The sequence below is a fragment of the Dermacentor albipictus genome, chromosome 5 (assembly GCF_038994185.2).
Source record: "Dermacentor albipictus isolate Rhodes 1998 colony chromosome 5, USDA_Dalb.pri_finalv2, whole genome shotgun sequence".
Taxonomy (NCBI): domain Eukaryota; kingdom Metazoa; phylum Arthropoda; class Arachnida; order Ixodida; family Ixodidae; genus Dermacentor; species Dermacentor albipictus.
This window is the reverse complement of record NC_091825.1, coordinates 9,786,371-9,802,690: the sequence shown is the minus strand read 5'-3', so window position 1 is coordinate 9,802,690 and position 16,320 is coordinate 9,786,371.

Sequence of the window (16,320 nt, the reverse complement as noted above, 5' to 3'; positions counted from 1 at the left end):
GGCCAAAGAGCGCCAAGGCAGTGTTGATAAGTTCGCAATGTAATTATGAGTTCTATGGGGTTAATGTAAAGTGGCTGTATAGGGGCCTTAAAAATAGTCGCTCTAGAGTGCGTAAAATCTATATGTAATAAGATTATGTCGATGACAAATGACGTGTTCTATGTGTAATAAAATCCATCGTGAAAGAGTGATGCAATACAGAAAATATATTAGATGGTGAAATTACCTGGAGCACCACTGCCTCGCCAGAGCCCTTGAAACACAAGGGCCTAGAGGCATGTGCTATATGAAACAGATATCACAGCGGCATCCTCTAAACAGAGGAGACGCTACGAGTGTGTGGGGCTAATAACATGTAATACAACATCTTTCAGGAAGCCCAGGACTGCGCTGGAGTCAAACAGCGGTTCTGGGCCTAGTAACATTACTGGATGAAGGGGGATGTGCTGGCGGTATGCTACGGGAAAATGTTTCTTTTATTTATTTATTTATTTATTTATTTATTTATTTATTTATTTAAAATACTTTCAGGGCCCAAAGGCACTACAGAAAGGAGTGGGAAAGAAATGGCAAGACGTGCAGCAAACAAACAAACAGAAGTATTACAAGGCGTCTTGCAAAGCGATCTTGAACTGGTGGTCATCAGCAATGCTGGCGATTGTGGAGGGAAGGTGGTTCCATGCGACACTTGTTCTAGGAACAAAAGAGTCATTACACAATTTTGTGCGACAAGAAGGTAGCCCCACCTTGAAGCGATGATCGGTCCTTGAAGAAATGTAATGAGGTGGATGAAACAAAACGTCCTTCATCTCGTTGTTATAATAATATATTTTATGAAAAAGGCTGAGGCGAGATGACTTTCGACGCAACGAAAGGTCAGGCAAGTTTAGGGTTTTCTTCATGGATGTGACACTGGAATGACGTGAATAATTCGACAAGATAAAACGTGCGCCGCGATTCTGAATGGCTTCAAGAGTTTGAATGAGTGTAGTCTGAGTAGGATCCCATATGGCGCATAGATTCGGCTTTCCGACACTCCAGAAGGACGTGGAGGACGGTGAGCCTCTCCCCGCATCTACCACAGCTAGGTTGGAGGCTCGTTTCCGGTGAGTAAAAAGTTATGTGTGCCAAATGTGTGTCCTATTCTTAGACGACAGAATAGGACATCTGTCCGGCGTGATTTTGTTACGGAAGGCCAGAATCCTAACTGTGGCTTTAACACGTGGAGCTTATTATTTGTTTCCGCGTCCCATAGCCGTTGCCACTGGTTCCGTAGTTTCCTCCGTAAGAAGGGCTTCAGGTCTGTGACAGGAACTGCAGCGGTGGGATTAGCAGAATGCGATGCAACTGACGTGGCCATCTGGTCCGCAAGAACGTTACCTTCGATGCCCCTATGACCTGGCACCCAGCTATGATGACATGCTGATTACCTACATACGCTTTACACAGAGCAGAATAAAGTTCGTTAATTACCGGATTTTTGTGGTTAGAGAATGCCATCAAGGCCTTCACAACACTAAGGGAATCCGTATATATGACTGCTTTCTGGAGTTTTGATTTCCTGATATGCTTCACAGCTGACAGTAGTGCGTAGGCCTCAGCCGTAAACATACTAGTCTCCGCATGCAGTACATCGGTTTCCGAGAAGGATGGCCCGACGACTGCGTAGGACACCCCGTCGTGTGACTTCGATGCGTCTGTGTAGAACTCCGTGCAGGAGTGTTTGTGCTGGAGTTCCCGGAAATGCATCTGGATTTCAATCTCTGGAGCGTTTTTTGTAACTTCCATGAAAGATGTATCGCATTGTATCAACTGCCACTGCCAAGGAGGTAGCAGCTTGGCTGGATGCATTAGGCGAAGTTCGAGGAGTGGAACATGCATTTCATGACTAAGCTCCCTCACACGCAGCGAGAAAGGTTGTCTTACGGAAGGACGATTACGAAATAGTGTAGCATATGTCATATCATTAATGGCGTTAAAACAGAGATGTTCGGGATTAGAGTGGACTTTCAAAAAATATGTTTGGCTGATGTATGTTCTCTGGATATGAAGTGACCACTCATTCGATTCTGCATATAAACTTTGTACGGGACTCGTTCTGAAAGCTCCAGTGGCTAAACGGATACCCAGATGGTGAACAGGGTCTAGCATCTTTAGTGCGCTCGGGGCGGCAGAGTGATAAATGACGGCACCATAGTCTAGTCGCGATCAAATGAGGCTGTTATATGGATTCATTAAACACTTCCTGTCACTACCCCACGTAGTCTGGGATAGAAGTTTCATTATGTTCATTGTTTTCAGACATTTTTCTTTAAGATGTTTAATGTGGGGGACGAAAGTGAGCCTGTAGTCAAGTATGACACCTAGAAATGTGTGTTCTTTGTTTACAGGTATCTGTTGTCCACACACTTCTAAGCAGGGATCCGGAACCAGGCCTCTCTTCCTTGTAAACAAAACACAAGAACTCTTATGAGGATTGATTTTGAATCCATTTTTCTCTGCCCACCCTGACACCTTGTTCAAACCATGCTGTACCTGTCTCTCGCACACTGCGAGGTTACAGGATTTGAAACCTATTTGAATGTCGTCCACATAGACGGAATACAAAATGGCCGGTGGTAAGGAAGCACGAAGTGTTGTCATCTTAACAATAAAGAGTGTGCAACTGAGCACGCCACCCTGGGGTACACCGGTTTCTTGTGCAAAAGGACGTGACAGCACATTGCCTACTTTCACCCGGAAAGTACGATTGGACAAGTAGCTTTTTATTACGTTTAGCATATTACCATGAATGCCCATTTCTGACAAATCTCTCAAGATTCCGTAGCGCCAGGTCGTATCGCACGCCTTCTCCATATCGAGGAATATCGATAAGAAGAACTGTTTGTGTACAAACGCGTCACGAATATGTCCTTCGATACGTACAAGATGGTCGGTTGTGCAGCGCCCTTCTCGGAAGCTACACTGAAAGGGATCAAGCATTTTGTTTTGTTCAAGGAAATGGATGAGTCGCCGATTTATCATTTTTTCAAATACCTTACACATGCAGCTTGTGAGGGCTATCGGGCGGTAACTTGCCACTGAAGAAGGGTCTTTCCCTTCTTTCAAAACAGGGACCACAATGGCTTCTTTCCATGCCGTTGGAAGGTACCCTGCGTCCCAGATATTGTTGAAGAGTGTAAGTAGTGTTACTTGCGTGTCATTGTGTAAGTTTGTGAGCATTTCATACATGATTCTATCGGATCCCGGTGCAGAGGTCTTGCATGCGCTCAAGGCAGCTTTCAACTCGGCAGCACTAAAAGGGCAATTGTACGGTTCATTCTGTCGGCATTTATTGATGAGTGGCTTGCATTCTTGTATTTCTTCATATTTTAGGAAGGGTTGTGAATAATGATTTGAGCTTGATACACTCTCAAAGTGTTCCCCCAGTGAGTCGGCCTGATCTTTCAGTGTATCGCCCTGTGTATTTACTAGAGGGAGTGAATATGTTTGCCGCCCTCTAATTCTATTTACGCGGTTCCAGACTTTCGCCTCATCTGTAAACGTGTTAATACTTGATAAAAAGTTCTGCCAACTTTCTCTTCTGGCCTGCCTGCGGGTTCTCCTGCCTTGAGATTTTACTTTCTTAAAGTTGATAAGATTCTCTGCAGTGGGGGAAGCGCGTAGCAACCCCTACGCTTTGTTCTGTTTCTTACGAGCAATCCTACATTCGTCGTTCCACCACGGGACACGCCGTCTGCATGCCAAACCACTTCCTTCAGATATGCATTTAGATGCGGCATCTATTATGAACGCTGTAAAATACTCCACAGCGGCATCGATTTCTAGAGAAGACATATCAGCCCATGAGATTCTAGATAGATTTCGAAATTTCTCCCAGTCGGCTGTATCTATCTTCCACCTAGGAACTTGTGGGGGAAATTCATTTTCTTTAGATGTTCTTAGCAGTACGGGGAAGTGATCGCTCCCGTAAGGATTGCTCGTAACTTCCCATTTGAGTTCAGGCAGTATAGACGCGGAAACTATACTAAGATCTATTGACGAAAAGGATCTGTTTGCAAGAGAGTAATATGTGGGTTCTTTCTTATTTAGAAGGCACGCTCCAGAAGAAAAAAGGAACTGTTCAGCGAGACGACCTCGCGCATCGATGCGAGAGTCTCCCCACAAGGTGCTATGCGCATTGAAATCACCAAGAACAACATAAGGTTCTGGCAATTGATCTATATAGGATTGAAATTCATGTTTCGTTAATTTGTAATGTGGGGGTATGTAAAGAGAGCTAATGGTGATGAGTTTGTTTAGGAGAACAGCTCGAACCGCCACTGCTTCGAGAGGCGTTTGTAGCTGTAAACGTTGACACGCAATGCTCTTATGGATAACAATGGCGACACCGCCCGATGATGCGACAGCATCATCGCGATCATTGCGATAAGTTATGTACTGTCGGAGAAAGTTTGTATGTTTGGATTTTAGGTGTGTTTCCTGTAGACACAGCACCTTTGGATTGTATTTGTGGATGAGTTCCTGCACATCATCAAGGTTTCTAAGAAGACCTCTGACGTTCCATTGTATTATCTGTGTATCCATATTTGGAGTAAATAGGTGCTGTGTGTACGGAAACAGAACTATTATTTACAGAGATTTCAGAGATTAGATTACAGAGCTCTTTCGAGGCCCTGTAATCGGGGTCTTGCCCTTTCTGGAGCGTTCGAGTGAACCTCGCCGCTCCTTAGGCGCTTGGCGCCCCTGGAGGATAGGTGTAGTGTCCATTGCCTCTTATGAGGCGCCGGACACCTGCTCTTGCGAGCGAGAAGTTACCAGGGAGAGTCCCGCCTTGGAGGGCAAGACCCCTGCGCCCACCAGCCCGCAGGTCGATGGGGTTCCCTGGGGGATTTAGCTGCGCCGGCCGTTGCCAGCGCTGGAAGGGACCTGGGAGGTTGAGGCAGCCTCGGCTGCGCCCACCTTCAGGGCCGATGATCCCTTCTCCTCGGTTGACGGAGCAGCGCTAGCTGCAACAGCCGCGGGGGCAGATGGCGTAACTGCCGACTCACTGCTTGAGGGTCGGACAGCCGCGGGAGGCCGTTGTGACGCTGCCCCCTGACGCGCCACATCGGCAAAGGTTTTCTTGGGCAGGTATGATACCCGCCTTCGGGCCTCTTTGAACGAAATATTGTCTTTTACTTTTATAGTTACAATTTCTTTTTCCTTTTTCCATGAGGGGCACGACCGCGAGTACGCGGCGTGGTCCCCGTCACAGTTTACACAGTGGAGAGAGTTATTACATGCTTCAGTGGCGTGTTCAAGGGCACTACATTTCGCACATGTTTGGCGGCCTCGGCAGCTCTGCGAGCTGTGGCCGAAACGCTGGCATTTGAAACACCTTACGGGATTCGGTACATATGGTCTGACACGGAGCTTGATGTACCCGGCCTCTACAGACTCGGGCAGAATACTTGAACCGAATGTGAGTATATATAGGGTGCTTCGTTTGAATTTCTTTACCATCCCTTCTGATCTTAATTCTTCTGACATTGACAACGTTCTGCTCACTGAAGCCCTCCAAGAGCTCAGCTTCTGTCAGCTGGAGCAAATCGTCATCAGACACAACGCCGCGGGTGGTGTTCAGAGTGCGGTGAGGAGTTACTGTCAATGGAACATCCCCAAATGACACTAGACTGGGCAACTTTTCGTATTGTTTCTGGTCATGTAGTTCTAACAGGAGATCGCCACTTACCAGCCTTGATACCTTGTAGCCTGGACCAAGGACATCAGTTAAGGACTTGGAAACTAGAAAAGGGGAGATATTTCGTACTTGTTTATCGGATTTTTCAGAGTGGATGACATGGTACCGTGGGAAGTTCGGTCTTTGACGGCCAAAGAACTGGAATACATCTTCGGTGTGCCCTCTTTTTTGAGGGCGATCAGGAATTGGAGGAAAGGAACTTGCCATAGCAAAATGTCATTTTCGGCGATAACGCCAACCACCCACCGTGGAGCCCTACAAGGGGACGTTACAGGGACTGTAAAAACAGGTCCTGCAAACGCCAGCTGTACGTTATCACTATAACCAAATATGAGATAACCTAGGTTGGTTATTCACACAAGGTTAACCCTTGCTGCCTGGAAAAATTGGAAGTAAACGGAAGCTAGGAGAAGACAGGAAAGGTGGAAAGTGAGAGAAAGACGAAGGCTGGAGGGAGAGAGAGACAGGAAAAGGCAACTACCGATTTCCCCCGGGTGGGTCAGTCCGGGGGTGCCGTCTGCGTGAAGCCGAGGCCAAAGGGGTGTGTTGCCGCCGCCGAGGGGCCATAAAGGTCCAAACACCCGGCATTGGCTCAACCCCTAGGATACCCTTTTCCCCGGACACGGCTAAGCCGCGCACGGCTACACGCGGGAGGGTCCAACCCTCGTGTGCTCGGGTACGTGGTGTCGCAACACACCAAACGCCTGCCTACGTAGACGCCCCTGCGGGGGAGAAGTTCATGGCGCTCGGCGTGCACGACACACTAGACGAAATTATTGAATCCCAGACTGGCGCAGTATGATACACTTACACAGAGTTTCACGAGGAGACACATCTTAGATGACACCGAAATAACCTACAAAGCACAGCACGAAATGCGGACAGACATCCCAAGAAAAATAAGAGAACATCTCTCAATACCCCCAATCCCCAGAAACATGCACCCGGAGTTTCACCAAGATAGAAGAATCGCAAGAGCGAAAGCTCTCCTCAAAAGATTCCGTAGTACCAGGGACGTTGTCTATGTGGACGTGGTAGAGTACGCAAACAGACAGAGTATGTGGATAGTTGCTATGAGTCTACAGGGTGACTCCAGAGGCTGCCTTAGCACTGGCAATAGCCTCCACGGAGGCTAACATCGCAGTCAGCGACTGCAAGACAGCCGTCAAGAACTATGCCAAAGGAAGAATCTCGCCGGAAGTGCTTAGGATTTTGACTAAATTTCGTGAAGCTCGAGACGTTCACATTATATGGGCACCCGCACACTCCTCCCTTTCCGGGAACGAAACGACGCACAAACTGGCTCGAGAACTGACGGGCCGAGCAGGCGACATGCAAATACTGGGAATGGAGAGGTACCGGATGACCAGCTTTAACGAGATCACCAAACACTGTAAATTGGGAAGGGCTCATTTCCCCCCGGCACACTCCTCGCTAAGTAGACGGCAAGTTATGGCATGCCGCCTCTTACAAACATACATATGCGAACCCCAGTGGCACAGCACCACTACTACCCGGACCTTTACACGGATGTAGAATTTGTCAAGGCGCACCCTCAACATATGGTTTGTGTTTGTCCTTGGACACCCACACAGAATAAAATACGCAAGACCCAGGAGTAGTGGGAAACCGCGTTGCTCAGCTGTACACCGGAAGACCCACTTAGGGCAATCCAGCAGGCCGAAGATCCCGCCAGGGCCCAAGGGCTCGAGGCCGTCATCTAGGTAGAGAGGCCTAGGTCTCAGATCGGCTGTCCTAAAATAAAGTTTAGTTCTCCTCCTGTGCGACTCTTTTCAGTGTTCCTGTGTGACATGTAAAAAGCCTATCAGCAAATCATGGTGAAATTTAAATTAATTTTGCGTGTGTTTTATTTATTTATTTAACCATACTGCTGGCCAATTCTCTCGCCCTAGCAGGAGAGGCATTTTCGGAATGACAAACAACAAATAACAGCAATAAACTCGAAAACAAGCAAAAGGGGGCAAAAATAACAACGCTAACACAATGGAGAAGGAATTTTCAACAAAACAAAAAAGAACCAAAACAGACAGAACAGGATTAAAACCGGCAGAAAATACGTACATTTATACAATTGCAAGTATCTATGGCTCACAAAAGAAGCGTTCCAGTTCTGATGAAAATCTTCGACCTTGATAACACTTGGCGGAAACTCATTCCACTCTTTCACTGTTCTAGGGAAAAAACTGTATTTGTAGAAATTAGTTTTCGCAAAAATAGGCCTCGGTGAATGTTCCGCTGTGTGCCTTGTTTTCCTAGTAGCAGCAGGCTGGGCAAAACTTGGTTCAGATAGGGCGATTTTTCCGGACAGAAAATTTTAAAGTAACAAAAGTTGGTTTATTTTTCTACGTATCTCCAATGCTGTAATCTTATTATGTTTCATCAATAACGATGGAGAATCCATCTTTCTCCATAAACCGCACAGCCTTTCTTTGAACACCCTCAAGTTTTATTATAGCTTTATTAACATATGGGTCCCCCAGCGCAGACGCGTACTCTAACTTCGACCTAACACATGCATTATAAGCTAGAAGCCGAACACTTACAGGAACATTTCTAAGTTCCCTCTAAAGAAAACATAGCTTTTGAAAAGCTGACACACAGATATCTGAAATGTGCGCACCCCATGAATGATTAATGGTAAGAGTTACCCCTAGGTACTTATATTTCTCAACCTCCTTTATAGTGCTATACCGTCAATGTGGTAATTGAAGGTACTCGGACATTTTATCCTTGTTACACGTAGAACAGTTTTTATGCGAAGCATATTACGAGAGCTCAACCCAGCTCCTCAGACGCGGCGGTGTCGCCTTCAATGACCTTTGACCCCATGCCACGTGACACCGTGACGTCACGACAGAGGAAAAACGGGGCTCCAACTCGCGCCGTCGCTCGCGACGTCGCGGCGGTATGGGGCTCTTGCAATGCCCAGGGGGCGCTGCGAAAAAGGTGCTAAAAAGCGCCCTCTGTCCTAAAATTGGTGGCACCAAGCTCGGTCGTCTGCTTCGGAAAGCACGTTTACAATATGGACCCGCCACTTTCGGTTGTGTTGTATCACGGCCTGCAGCGAATATCCGGTGCCGAAGATTTTTTCAGGGGTGGCACGCTGCGTAAAGGCAAGAAATTATGCAGTGCCGAATACCTGTATGCCGTTCAAGAATTAAGCGGCGAAGTTTTAGCGCGGTGTCAATCGCAAGTGAAGTGAGTCGCGTACGAAGTGGAACTTCAGGTTAGGTTTGCACGCTGCTAGATTCAGGCGCACAAACGCGAGGAAATGCTTGCTATAAATGAATCCACAGCAGCGATAAGCAGACATCATGTGTACGGAACTGCTCGAGCACACGATCGTACGCGCCGCGAAGGCAGCGGTCTTTCGACATGCCGCGAAACGGCGGGCCTCCTGCAATTTTTGTTGACTGCATGCCGCTAAACAAGTAGTTATGCCTGCGTTGTCGTAGCGGCCATCTGTCCCTTTTAATAACTGGTAATAACTGATGCAATGCATATGAGCTCGCACGTGCGAATCGCGCTGCAGCGCGAGCTCGTGCGCTGCTCGCTTGACGTAGCTTTTCATGACAGCGCTCGAACATCGATCTGCTGTAATCAATACTACCTTGCTGCGCTGCCTCAACATGCTGACTTGAGGTCAAGTATGAGCACATTTAACTCTCTAACCTGTGCTGCTCGTAGTGGGGTAGTGAATTGTCACCGAATCAGCCCAGCCATTTGTGGTCATTTGCACACACCTGATCACTTAACCACTTCGCATCGGTCGAATTATTCATTGTCGCTGTGGCCGGGTCTCGAATCGTGAATTACCAGCCATGCCTGCTGCAATGTCGGTGTGCTGTCGGGACTGTAGGTGCAAAAGACCGAAATTTAGAACGCAGATAATCAAGCAAGCTTCAAGACAGGCGAAGCAGTCAGCATGTGGCGCGAAGTTTCGCTTACTCAGCGCGACGAACTGCAGCTATGCAGCGCGCCCGACGCTCCACTTCGTGAGGCCTTGAAGGAAAACGGTAGAATCTGATGTTGGGATTCAGGCCTTCTTGTTCATGGCAGCCCACGACGCAGAAGTAATGACGGTGACGCCTTCTCGAGGCTGGGCTAGGTCTCTCCGGATCGGCGTCACCGATTCCGTCTGCTGCCAGCATTACGTCCCACGGCACACGGAGAGCCCGTTTTCGTTAAACTATAGCTGCAGCGAGCTCGCAGCGTGGTCGGCATGGTCTGTGAGAAGTGACGAGCCTTTTCGCACTCGCAACAGGGCAGTAGTAGTAGTATAAAACTTTTATTTAAAAAAAGAAGAAAAAATCACATTCAGGTCCAGTGGGTGGGTCCCTCAGTCCAGGGCCCCACTGGCGATCGCGGCACGCCGGGCTTGGTCGAGAAGGGCCAATTGGTCCTCCCGCACCGTGCTGGCTAGCCACACCTCCCACTGCCTACTGTTGGAGTTTTGCCCCATAAGGGGTGATTGGATTTCTTGTTGCCGACTCTGGCACGACCATGTGATATGGTCAAGAGATGGCCGCCCTCCGCACCAAGGGCAAGTGTTGGGATACCGGGTGGGGTGTATGTGGTGTAGTAGGAGTAGGTGTGGGTATGTACGGGTTTGTAGTCGGCGCCAGTCCCGCATTTGCGCTGAGTCCAAGGATGTGTCTGGAAAGCTATATTGTTGCCTTCCTCGTCTCTGTGCCTCTAAGATATCTTTTGCTGTGATCGGGGATTCTACGAGAGTGCGTTCCGTCGCTCGGATGCTATATTCTCGATGCGAGGCGGTCCGCCCTCTTGTTACCCGTCACTCCGGCGTGCGCCGGACACCACGTAATAGCGTGGTGTTCCGTGAGATTTCTTCCTAGGATTTTGATGGTGAGTTTGGGCAGGGTGCCTGCCATGAAAAGGCGACATGCCGACTGCGAGTCGGTTAGTATTACCGCAGACCGTGCTCTATTTTCAGCGTCACGTATAGCCAGAGCCACCGCAGTAGCCTCTGCTGTGGCCACCGACCCTGTTCTGACTGTTGCGGAAATAGTAGTTTGTGCGTTTGTGGCTACCACAGTGAAAGTTTTGCTATCCTGTTTGTACGCGTCCGTGTAATAAACCTCCGGATTTCTACCGAACCTGCGTTCGAGTGTCCTGGCCCGTGCAAGGCGCCGTTGTCTGTGGTATTTCTCGCTCATGTTTTTAGGGATTGGGGACACAGAGATCTGGGCTCGTATGTTCGGTGGGAGGAGTTCTGTTTGGTCGTTACAATGTGCCGGCCTGAGTGGATACCCTAATCGACAAAGAAGTGTTCGACCTTGCTTCGTGGAATTGAGCCTTTCTCGTTGTGCAATCAGTGTTGCAGCCACGAGTTCTTCAAATGTGTTGCTAATACCCATTGCATTAAAAAGGGTCGTGCTAGTGCAAAGCGGTAGACCAAGCGCCGCCTTATAAGCTGAGCGTATAAGGGCGTTTATTTTAGTTACCTCTGAGTTTGATACTTTTTGGAAAGGAAGGCCAAAGGTCACACGGCTTATGATAAATGCCTGTACGAGCCTTATCATCTCTTCCTCCTTGAAGCCTTTTCTGTTTCTTGCTACTCTATTTATCATCCTAGACACGCTGTTAACCGTTTTCCGGAGATTTGCGATCGTGTGCCCTACTGCTCCATTTTCCTGTATCCATAGTCCGAGTATTCGAGCTTTAGATACCTCCTGTATTGTTTGACCTCCCAGAGCAAGCTTTATCGGAAGTCTATCGTCCTTTCGTGTATAAGGCGCTCTTACTCGGATTAGTTCGGACTTCTCCGGGGCGCAATTCATGCCAGCTTTTGTTACATGATCCTCAACAATGCTAATTGCCTTCTGGAGGGTTTCCTGACGTTCCCCTAAAGATCCCTTTGCGGTCCAGAGAGTTACGTCGTCCGCGTAAATCGCATGTCCTAAGTTTGGGATCCGTTGTAGTTTCACCGCTAGTCCTTTCATCCCTATATTGAAGAGTAGCGGTGAAAGAATTGAACCTTGCGGCGTTCCTCTTTTGGGGGTCTGTAGAACATCTGAGCGGGTGGATCCTAGCCCTATCGTGGCGGTGCGGTTGTCTAGAAAGGATTTTATGTATTCATAAGTGCGCTGTCCGCAGTTCATGTTCGATAATTCCGTTAAAATGCTTTCGTGCGAGATGGTATCGAAAGCTTTTTTGATATCTAATGCCACTATGAATCTGTCTGCATTTCCTCTCTCTGTGTTTAATACTTCTTCTTTCAGTAGGAGAAACACGTCCTGTACCGACATATGCTGTCTAAAGCCGAACATAGTTTCCGGGAAAAGGTTGCTGTTTTCTATGTACCTAGTGAGTCTCATCTGTATAACCTTCTCAAAGAGTTTACCCAGACATGAGGTAAGGGATATGGGTCGGAGGTTTTTTATGTCCCTAGGTTTCCCTGGTTTCGGTATTAGAATTATCTCTGCATGCTTCCATGCCTGTGGGATTTGACCTCCTTCAGTCCATACATGTTTGTTAAAAAGATCTGTTAGCCCTGTTAAAGCATTGAGGCTAAGATTGCGAATCATGGCGTTTGTTATTTTGTCCGGTCCAGGTGCCGTATTTTTCTTGAAAGTTTGCGCTGCCGCAAAAACCTCTGCCACCGATATAGAGGCATCTAGTTCCTCATTGTTCTCTCCCAAATATGTGGGAGTATCATGGTTTTGCATGGAATTTGCTCCTATATACATGTCTTCTAGTGTGTCTAGGAGATGGGTGTCAGCGTCTTGAAATTCGCATTCAAGTAATCGCAGATCTCGGTTAGTCGCTGTTTTTGTACTTGCAGGATCTATCATGCTTCTCAAAATGGCCCATGTATTTTTTGTGTGTAAGGTTCCTTGTAGAGATTCACAAAATTGGCGCCAATTATTGTTTTCTAGTGTTTGTGCATAAGCATTAGCCTCCTGTGTTAGTTGAGCTATGCGTATTTTGAGCTTTCTATTTAATCTTTGTCTTTTCCATCGTCTCGTCAGGCTTCTGCGTGCTTCCCATAAGTGTATGAGGCGGCTGTCTACCGCTGTTATATCCGATGTTGTAGCAATCTCCCTCGTTGCGCTTTCGTGCGTTTCGCGTATTTGCTCCACCCAGGTTTCAAGATCTTCTGTGAAAATGAGCTGCTCTTGTTTATCTCGATATACAGTCCAGTCTGTAATGCAAGCCCTCCCTATGGAGCGACGGATTTTGGGGGAATTGATACCTATCGAGACAATGTTATGGTCACTGCCCAAATTTTCCTCCAAATTTGTCCACCGCGTCTCCCCTGGATGGCTCGAGAAAGCTAGATCTGGGGTTGTATCCGCCGCTACACTATTGCCTAAACGTGTGTAACACCCCGGTATTGTAATGAGTTCTAACCCGTATCGATCTGTCGTCTCAACTAGTGATTTCCCCTTCACTGAGTCTTTGTTGTAACCCCAGGCGGAGTGTGGTGCATTGAAGTCACCAACCACTAGCAGCTTGTCTTTTCGCTCCATGTCTGATATTGCATGACTTAGTAGGGTATCGAAGCATGGTGCTCGCTCTCGAGGAGGACTGTATATATTTACGATTACAGTCTTGGCTTTATTCCTTTTGCATGGCCACACCGTTAGTATTTGATGCTGTGTGTCGTGCTGTGGCATATACGTGACGCTGAGGGCCAGGTCTTTTCTCGCAAAGCTGGCGACCCTAGGATAATCAGGATTGGAATACGTCTCGTATCCTTTTAGTTTTTGTGTAATTTGCCCAATTTCTTGTAGGCATATAATGTCGGGTAGGACTGGCGCTGACTGTATATATTGTGCAAGGGCAGCATGTTTGTTACGTAATGTACGGCAATTCCATTGCCATACCTCAAGGTTTTCAATGTTTCTGTGTGTCGTGTCAGCCATGAATGGTACTATCGCTATCCGTCGTCTCTATCACTTTAGGACGACGGGTAGGAGCTCCTGGGCTACCATTAAGGCGTTTTCGTGTGGTTACTTTGATGCAGCTTAGGGAGTCGTCTACGTGTCTCTTAAGAGCACGCAGTTCTGCGAACATCATCTGTACTTGATGTGTGATTGTTTCCAGCTGCTTTCCTATGGGCTCTTCTGGTGTTGGTGTGGGTTCACTAACAGGTGTTGTAGACGCTTCGTTTGTTTTGTTTGCGAGGTCGTGCATTGTTTGCTTAAGGGCAGCCATCTCTTTCTTCAGTTCTGCCAGACTGGCTTTTAGTGATCTATTTTCTTCTATAAGTTTCTGATCCGCGACCGATTTGTGATTCGTATGATGTTGTGCAGTGGGAGCTGCAACTTGCGCCAAGCTTACCTTTGGTGCCGCCATTTGTGGTTGGCCAATGGTTTCCCTGGACTGAGGGTGTTGAGGTGTTGCGTTCTTCATCTTGGACTTCTCTGGTCCCCGCCCGGTTTCTTGACGATGTACTTCCGGGGAATTTTCCTGGTCGAAGGGAATAGATCCTTCCGTGGTATATCCGTGCTCTTCTTCCTCCGACTCGAACCACCTTTGTTTACGCTTGAGGCTGCATTCCTTTGATGGCTTCCATTGTTGGCGTCCTGACGACGGTTCTGGTCGGCGAACCTGTTTTAGACGCTTTCTGCAGCTTCGGTCCCCCGTTAGGTGGGCTTCACCGCACGAGGCACACTTCGGGTTACATTCGTGTCCGTCTGCAGGATCTTCCGTTCCACAAATACTACACACACACAGTTCCGGTTGTGGGCACACATCAGTTCTGTGACCCACCCTTTGACATGTTTTGCAGACTTGCACTGTATTTCGATACGGATAGCAGGCCATTTCGCCTCCCTCGTAGTACACATATCTTGGTACTACGTTTCCGAAGAATACAATGACGGCACTCTTAGTGTCCCCCAGCATTCGTGCGTGAGCGACTTCCACATTTAGCGTGCGCACTCTGATTTTCGATTTAAGGACGTCTGAGGGCGTATGTGGGGTGAGTCCGTGGATTACCCCCCGAACTGCTCCGTCCCCCAGAGCTACATACGCTTTCACCGCATGGGGTTTTCCATTTATCTTGAGTGATGTAATCTGGCGCAATGTGTTTGCGACTTCCTTTTCTGGGGTTGAAACAATTACAATGTTCGATCCAGGCTTAATACGTAGCAGAAACTGCTCACCTTGGATCTTTTCATTGCAAGCCTCTATAATAGCACGGGCCAACACGGGAGTTGTAATTGCTCGAAGCGGGAGTCCTTGATGCGGTCTCACAATGACCTTGAAATCGTCCTTTGGTAAGGGTGGTAGTTTCTTCCCGTTGCGTCGCGGGCGAAATCTTGGCTTGTCTGCGTTCTTTGGAGATTCGTTCTTCCGGTGCTCCTGCGCACGTTCTCTCCGTTGCATTTTTCTTTCCCTGACGGACACAACTGTGGTCCATCCCTCTTGGGCGTCTTGAATGCGTTTGTCGGTCGTATTCTCACCGCTGTTGACGGTGGACGGTGATGGGCTTATCTCTGCGTCGGTGGTCATCGCCTGGTGCGGTCGGATGTCCGTGCAATCCATGTGCTCTTCGGTGTTGGAATCATGGCTGGTCGAGGCTCTTCCCGCTGAACCGCTTTTCGCACAACGCGCTGGAGTTTGAGACGCCATCAGCGTCGGCGTCGCGGCGGAGTCGCCGCCGGCGTCGCGGCTGCCGCCGCTCGCTACTCCTCGGTAGGCTCACACTGGCTCACTTGTGGAGGTGGCAATCCCTTCGTGGTATTTCCGTGAAAAATGGTCCAAGGGCCAAAATTCTGGCCTCCCTGGCTGCCGCTTGACTTCCCGGAAACGATGAGGTGCACTTTTCGTAGGTTCGAAGAACTGGACCACACGAAAAACATGGAAATTGCGGAGCGTGATGCGAGTGCGTCCACACTCCTCGATGCCTCAACAGGGCAGAAAAAAGTGCGAATCGACGCAAAACTCGGCCTAGAAACGTGTTTCGCCACAGCCAGGGCTCAATACGACCCAAGCTGGTACGACCCAGATGTCGTTTCCCGCGCAGCCACCAGGCGCCGCTACTATACTTCAAACTCCAGCGCAAGACGCCCATATAAGCAGCTGCGCTCGTTTCTAGGTGGCTTTGGCTCAACTCTTGCAAGATGGGCTGGGTGGGAATCGAACCAGGGTCTCCGGAGTGTGAGACGGAGACGCTACCACTGAGGCACGAGAACTTTTTTTTCTTTCTTTATTTCCAGCTTGGCTACAAGCTCCAAAAGAGGTTGTGATCCTAGATCACACTCGTTTTATATATGTCAAAGTGTCAAGCATTGACACCACAGCTTCATCACAGTCCTTCGTCTTGTACACGTCACGTACCTTCACAACCATTTCCACAAAATATTCATACACAGATCGGCCTTTAACATCACAATGTCTATATGCCAACAGACTACGTCAGACTGCGTGCATTCCAAGTAAAAAGATGACATCCATCTGTTCAAAATCGTGTTCAGGTGGTAAAAAACGAATGCCATGTGGATTGAGGGGTAGGTCTATCTTTAATGTTCTCTGTAATATATCCCAAAAGAATATGGCATTATTACAATCAATGAAAACATGTT